The following is a 7,416-nucleotide window of genomic DNA, read 5'->3' on the forward strand; positions in this document are numbered from 1 at the left end:
AAGAAATAATCTCCCAAATGTCACTATTTCTAAAACAAGCCATAGAAAGTTGGTTGCAATTTCAATTTAATCCTCCAGAAATGACAGAATAAATAATGCAACAAATATTGTGGTTAAATTCAAATATACTAATTGACAAAAACCTTTATTTTTTGACAGAATGTTTAAAAAAGGTATAATCTTCATAAATGATATCATCGGTAGGACTGGTGGAGTTATGTCGCACATGCAGCTAACAAAAACATATGGAAATGTCTGCTCTACCCAAAATTACAACCAAATAATTGCAGCCTTACCGCAAAAGTGGAAGAGGAAAGTGGAAGGGGGAGAAAGTAAGGAACTTGTCTGTCGGCCTTGCATTAAAGAACATAATTGGTTAAGGAAAACTGTGATGAATAAAAAAGTATATCAGTTTCACTTAAGGACCAAAGGATTGACAGCCGTCCCATATAGATTGCAAAATAGTTGGGAAGAGATCTTTGACGTACCGATCCCATGGCATAGTGTTTATGAACTGACACGCAAAACGACACCGGATTCAAAAATTAGAATCTTTCAATTTAAATTATTATATAAAATTCTTGCTACCAATAGAATGTTATTTATATGGGGGATACAATCTTCCCAGCTCTGCAGATTTTGCTGTGAAGAGACAGAATCATTAGATCATTTGTTTTGGTTCTGTCCATTTGTAGCTTGTTTTTGGACACAGGTCCAGGAATGGCTAAAGGATTGCAATATTTACCTGGAGCTAACCTTGCAGATAGCATTACTGGGTGATCTGAAAAGTCATAGTCAATCAATCAATAATATAATAATACTTTTAGCAAAAATGTTTATTTTTTAATTCACAATCTGTAGAAGCAATGAGAATAAAAAGGTTCAGAACTTTTGTAAAACATCACAGTACGGTTGAAATATATATGGCAAATATAAATCCTATATGGATGGTGTTAAGATATAGATGGGAGGTATTGAATAGAGTTGAAGGATGGGACTAATAACAAATAACAACAAATAATAACACGATAACTAATAATGTAAGCATACTGTGTCCATAATAAGTATATAGGTTGTATGTTGGGAGCTTTTGGGAAAGAGCACAGTTAGAAAGATATGGCATATAGAAGCAAACCGGATGGACATCATGAAAATGATCGGAGAGGTTGAGCGTAGAAGAAGTTCAGGAGCAAAAAATATATATAAAAAAAAATATATATATATATATATATATATAATAGAATTATTGTAAAATTAACTCTGTCCATAAGGTGTAGATAGTAAGTATAGACCAGAAGTAGAGGCCTGGGCATTGTTGTTCACTAATTTACTCCAAGTAGGGAAAGTATGGTGGGGTTGAAAAGTAATAAAGGGGAGTATATATATAAAAATAAAAAAAATAAAAACATGGGGGATTGGAAGTGATGCAGACAATTACATTGATAGAAGATACAATCTATCTGCAATATTAAGCTGATCCATCCCCCCCCCCAAAAAAAACAACAACTAAATAATTAAAAATAAATAAATAAAAAACTAAAGTTAAAAATATAAGGTCAGACGTTTCTTGTAGTTGGCCACCAGGTTTGCACACATCTCAGGAGAGATTTTGTCCCACTCCTCTTTGCAGATCTTCTCCAAGTCATTAAGGTTTTGAGGCTGACGTTTGGCAACTCGAACCTTCAGCTCCCTCCACAGATTTTCTATGGGATTAAGGTCTGGAGACTGGCTAGGCCACTCCAGGACCTTAATGTTCTTCTTCTTGAGCCACTTCTTTGTTGCCTTGGCCGTGTGTTTTGGGTCATTGTCATGCTGGAATACCCATCCACGACCCATTTTCAATGCCCTGGCTGAGGGAAGGAGGTTCTCACCCAAGATTTGAAGGTACATGGCCCCGTCCATCGTCCATTTGATGCGGTGAAGTTGTCCTGTCCCCTTAGCAGAAAAACACACCCAAAGCATAATGTTTTAACCTCCATGTTTGACGGTGGGGATGGTGTTCTTGGGGTCATAGGCAGCATTCCTCCACCTCCAAACACAGCGAGTTGAGTTGATGCCAAAGAGCTCCATTTTGGTCTCATCTGACCACCACACTTTCACCCAGTTCTCCTCTGAAACATTCAGATGTTCATTGGCAAACTTCAGACTGCCCTGTTTATGTGCTTTCTTGAGCAGGGGGACCTTGCGGGCGCTGCAGGATTTCAGTCCTTCACAGCGTAGTGTGTTACCAATTGTTTTCTTGGTGACTATGGTCCCAGCTGCCTTGAGATCATTAACAAGATCCTCCCGTGTAGTTCTGGGCTGATTCCTCACCATTCTCATGATCATTGCAACTCCACGAGGTGAGATCTTGCAAGGAGCCCCAGGCCGAGGGAGATTGACAGGTCTTTTGTGTTTCTTCCATTTGCGAATAATCGCACCAACTGTTGTCACCTTCTCACCAAGCTGCTTGGCGATGGTCTTGTAGACCATTCCAGCCTTGTGTAGGTCTACAATCTTGTCCCTGACATCCTTGGAGAGCTCTTTGGTCTTGGCCATGGTGGAGAGTTTGGAATCTGATTGATTGATTGCTTCTGTGGACAGGTGTCTTTTATACAGGTAACAAGCTGAGATTAGGAGCACTCCCTTTAAGAGTGTGCTCCTAATCTCAGCTCGTTACCTGTATAAAAGACACCTGGGAGCCAGAAATCTTTCTGATTGAGAGGGGGTCAAATACTTATTTCCCTCATTAAAATGCAAATCAATTTATAACATTTTTGACATGCGTTTTTCTGGATTATTTTGTTGTTATTCTGTCTCTGACTGTTCAAATAAACCTACCATTAAAATTATAGACTGATCATGTCTTTGTCAGTGGGCAAACGTACAAAATCAGCAGGGGATCAAATACTTATTTCCTTCACTGTAGGTATATTTATAAATTATAGAAGTATAACTATGTCACCTACTCATTCAAGGGTTTTTCTATTTATTACATTGTAGAATAATAGTGACGACATCAAAACTATGAAATAACACATATGGAATCATGTAGTAACCGAAAAAGTGTTAAACAAATCAAAATATATTTATGTTTGAGGTTCTTCAAATAGCCTCCCTTTGCCTTACAAGAATATAGCACTATTTGGTAAAAGACCAAGTCCATATTATGGCAAAAACAGCTAAAATAAGAAAAGAGAAACGACAGTCCATCATTACTTTAAGACATGAGGGTCAGTCAATACGGAACATTTCAAGAACTTTGAACATTTCTTCAAGTGCAGTCGCAAAAACCATCAAGCGCTATGATGAAACTGGCTCTCATGAGGACCGCCACAGTAATGGAAGACCCAGAGTTACCTCTGCTGCAGAGGATAAGTTCATTAGAGTTACCAGCCTCAGAAATTGCAGCCCAAATAAATGCTTCACAAAGTTCAAGTCACAGACACATCTCAACATCAACTGTTCAGAGGGGACTGTGTGAATCAGGCCTTCATGATCCCATCTGGTTTGGGTTTAGTGGGACTATCATTTGTTTTTCAACAGGACAATGACCCAACACACCTCCAGGCTGTGTAAGGGCTATTTTACCAAGAAGGAGAGTGATGGAGTGCTGCATCAGATGACCTGGCCTCCACAATCACCCGACCTCAACCCAATTGAGATGGTTTGGGATGAGTCGGATGGCAGAGTGAAGGAAAAGCAGCCAACAAGAGCTCAGCGTATGTGGGAACTCCTTCAAGACTGTTGGAAAAGCATTCCAGGTGAAGCTGGTTGAGAGAATGCCAAGAGTGTGCAAAGCTGTCATCAAGGCAAAGGGTGGCTATTTGAAGAATCTCAAATATATTTTGATTTGTTTGACTGGTACTGTATATATTTGATTTACTTTTACCCCTTTTTCTCCCCATTTGGTAGTTACAGTCTTTTGCTGCAACTCCCCTATGGACTCGGGAGAGGCGAAGGTCGAGAGCCATGCGTCCTCCGAAACACGACCCTGCCAAGCCACACCACTTCTTGACACACTGCTCTCTTAACCCGAAAGCCAGCCACATCAATGTGTCGAAGGAAACACCGTTCAACTGGTGACCGAAGTCAGTGTGCATGCACCCTGCCCGCCACAAGGAGTCGCTAGAGCGCGATGGGACAAGGACATCCCGGCCGGCCAAACCCTCCCCTAACCCGGACGACACTGGGACAATTGTGCGCCACCTCATGGGTCTCCCAGTCGCAGCCTGCTACGACACAGCCTGGGATCGAACCCGGGGCTGTAGTGACACTTCAAGCCCTGATATGCAGTGCCTTAGACCGCTGCGCCACTCAGGAGGCTTGTGTCCCAAATGGCACCCTATTCCCTATGTAGTGCACTACTTTAGACCAGGGCACATATAGCTCTATATAGGGAATAGGGTGCCATTTGAGACTCAGCCTCTTCCTGCTCTCTGATCCTCTACTATGATGCTGCCAGGGAATGAAACATCAGCTCTCTCTGATCCTGGTGACCTTTTAATCCATCTCCTCCCTCTCTCTTCTCTCTCCCAGCCTCCCAGCCCTGACACCTGCTCTGCATTCTAACCCAAAGTGAAGCCAGAAACAAACACCATCCGGGCTGGGGCCGACCACCCAACCCTCTCCAGCCCTCCTCAGCCTTCCTCAGCCCTGTTCAGCCTTCCTCACCCCTGTTCAGCCCTCCTCAGCCCTCCTCAGTCCTGTTCAGCCTTTCTCAGCCCTGTTCAGCCCTCCTCAGCCCTGGTCAGCCCTCCTCAGACCTGTTCAGCCCTCATCAGCCCTTCTCAGCCCTGGTCAGCCCTGTTTAAACCTGTTCAGCCATCCTCAGCCCTGTTCAGCCTTCCTCAGCCCTGTTCAGCCCTCCTCACCCCTGTTCAGCCCTCCTCAGCCCTCCTCAGTCCTGTTCAGCCTTTCTCAGCCCTGTTCAGCCCTCCTCAGCCCTGGTCAGCCCTCCTCAGACCTGTTCAGCCCTCATCAGCCCTTCTCAGCCCTGGTCAGCCCTGTTTAAACCTGTTCAGCCATCCTCAGCCCTGTTCAGCCCTCCTCACCCCTGTTCAGCCATCCTCAGCCCTGTTTAGACCTGTTCAGCCATCCTCAGCCCTGTTCAGCCTTCCTCAGCCCTGTTCAGCCCTCATCAGCCCTGTTCAGCCCTCCTCAGCCCTGATCAGCCATCCTCAGCCCTGTTTAGACCTGTTCAGCCCTCCTCAGCCCTGTTCAGCCCTCCTCAGACCTGATCAGTCATCCTCAGCCCTGTTTAGACCTGTTCAGCCCTCCTCAGCCCTGTTCAGTCATCCTCAGCCCTGTTCAGACCTGTTCAGCCATCCTCAGCCCTGTTCAGCCATCCTCAGCCCTGTTCAGACCTGTTCAGCCCTCCTCAGCCCTCCTCAGCCCTGTACACCATCGTCTTGTCTTGGCTGCAGTCTGCCAGCTTTAAACCATCTCTAGATTCTCCCTGGTCATGGTTTAATTTACAGCTATTCTCTCTCTCTCTCTCTCTCTCTCTTTCTCTACCCCTTGCTCTCTCTCTCTCTCTCCCTCTCTCTCGCTCTCTCTCTCCCTCTCTCCCTCTCTCTCTCCCCATCTCTCTCCTCTCTCTCTCTCTCTCTCTCTCTCTCTCTCCTCTCTCTCTCCTTTCTCTCCTCTCTCTCTCCTCTCCCTCTCTCGCTCTCTCTCTCTCTTTCTCTACCCCTCGCTCTCTCTCTCTATCTCTCTCGCTCTCTCTCTCTCAATTCAATTCAATTCAAAGGGCATTATTGTCATGGGAAACGTATGTTAACATTGCCAAAGCAAGTGAAATAGATAATAAACAAAAGTGAAATAAACAATCAAAAATGAACAGTTAACATTACACTCTCTCTCCCCCTTGCTGTCTCTCTCTCCCCATCACTATCTCTCTCTCTGTCTCTCTCTTTCCCCATCACTCTCTCCCCATCACTCTCGCTCTCTCCCCCCATCTCTCTCTTTCTCTCTCTATCATTCTATCCCCGACTCTCTCTTTCTCTCTCAGGCAGGCAGTGAGCCTAACAGAGAGTCTGCACCTGCAGAATGACTGCATGGACATGAGGTGCAGAGAATGTGCATTTTTTCTCTGTGACCTCATGTGTCTATGATTGTGATTGGAACCACACCTCCAATGATTTGTATTAATAGTAGAATTAGGAGAGAGCGAGCCTGTGTGGGCTGGCGGCGGGTCCCTTTGAACCAGTTAAACAGAGAACCAGACACAGACCCCTGCCTGTCCAGCTCTCCCTCTCTCTGAGGGGAGCCACCTACCTGCTGCTCCCACCCCGCTGAGGGGCTTGGTGGGTTATCCTGGGGAAGGAAGGCATGTGACTGTCCTGCTGACTGGATGGCATGCACACACACACACACACACACACCTGAAACCCTTCAGCAATATGACTAATCATATTCTGAGAATCCAGCCATAATAGGTGTCAAATGCCCTGCAGTAAAATCCTTCTGTTACTGTTACTGGTTAAATATGACACATCTTCTGTTACTGGTTAAATATGACATATCTTCTATTACTGGGAAAGACAGAACAAAAATGCTGCTCTATCATCACAGTCATCTCACCCAACGCTTTGGGAAAGGAAAACCTTCAAATAAATAACCAGGTTTCAAATGTAAAAGTTATTGCAAAAGATGTTGCTCTTGGTCTCTGTACAAAAAAGCGCACCAAGTTCACATGCAACTGCTGGACGCTCACCGAATCTGCTGTGGTCCTGTCTTGTCCCGTACACGGTCCCGTTGGGGAATATCTCCAGCTGGAAGCCGGTTCGACAGTACAGCTGCCTCCGCCGCAGAATCCCTTTAAGGTGCCCGAAATCTGTCAGCGAGCCCCGCTGTAACCTCCCCTCGATCTGTCCCAGCCTCTCATTCAGTAACCCCGCTGGCGCCTCTGCCAAGGGCATATTTCCTAGTGCGGGAAAACTCTGTAAATCCAAGTCGAGTGTCCCTAGAAAGCCCCCAACCTCCGCCATGGCGCAGAACTGACGCGATCTGTTAATGCAATTAAAATACCAGTTGAATCAGGGAAGTGTACAGTGCAACATAGAAAGTAAAATCCCATGCGCAAAAAGCGGCGAAGGTATGCTACCCGGTGTAAAGCGTAATCCAGCCTCTGCCACTGTCTCGTCCTGCTGCAGCTGTAGGATCAATAGTCTTCTGAACTAACAACCCCAGCCAGCTATTCATCACTCGGCGCTCTGGGGCTTTCTGCTGATAAAACCACCACGGAACCAACAGCAGGAAACTCTGGTGATAGTTTGTGGTGCATTGAAATATGGAACAGATTCCAGAATGAAAGCCGCAATCATCATTAAAACACTGATGGAAGTTGACACAGAGCTGATAATCTACATGTTTCACTGCATCAGGCTACCAATGAGTCCCGCCGCGTTCACAATCCATCCATATAGAACTCTT

The 7,416-nt window shown here is 45.2% G+C and overlaps 1 pseudogene; it reads right to left on the minus strand.

Annotated features, from left to right (window-relative positions):
* The window catches only part of LOC121562865, a 32,868-nt pseudogene extending 25,897 nt beyond the window's left edge, over positions 1-6,971 (minus strand).
* Between the last annotated feature and the right edge of the window lie 445 nt (positions 6,972-7,416).

The sequence above is a fragment of the Coregonus clupeaformis genome, unplaced genomic scaffold, assembly GCF_020615455.1.
Source record: "Coregonus clupeaformis isolate EN_2021a unplaced genomic scaffold, ASM2061545v1 scaf1351, whole genome shotgun sequence".
In the NCBI taxonomy this organism is placed as follows: domain Eukaryota; kingdom Metazoa; phylum Chordata; class Actinopteri; order Salmoniformes; family Salmonidae; genus Coregonus; species Coregonus clupeaformis.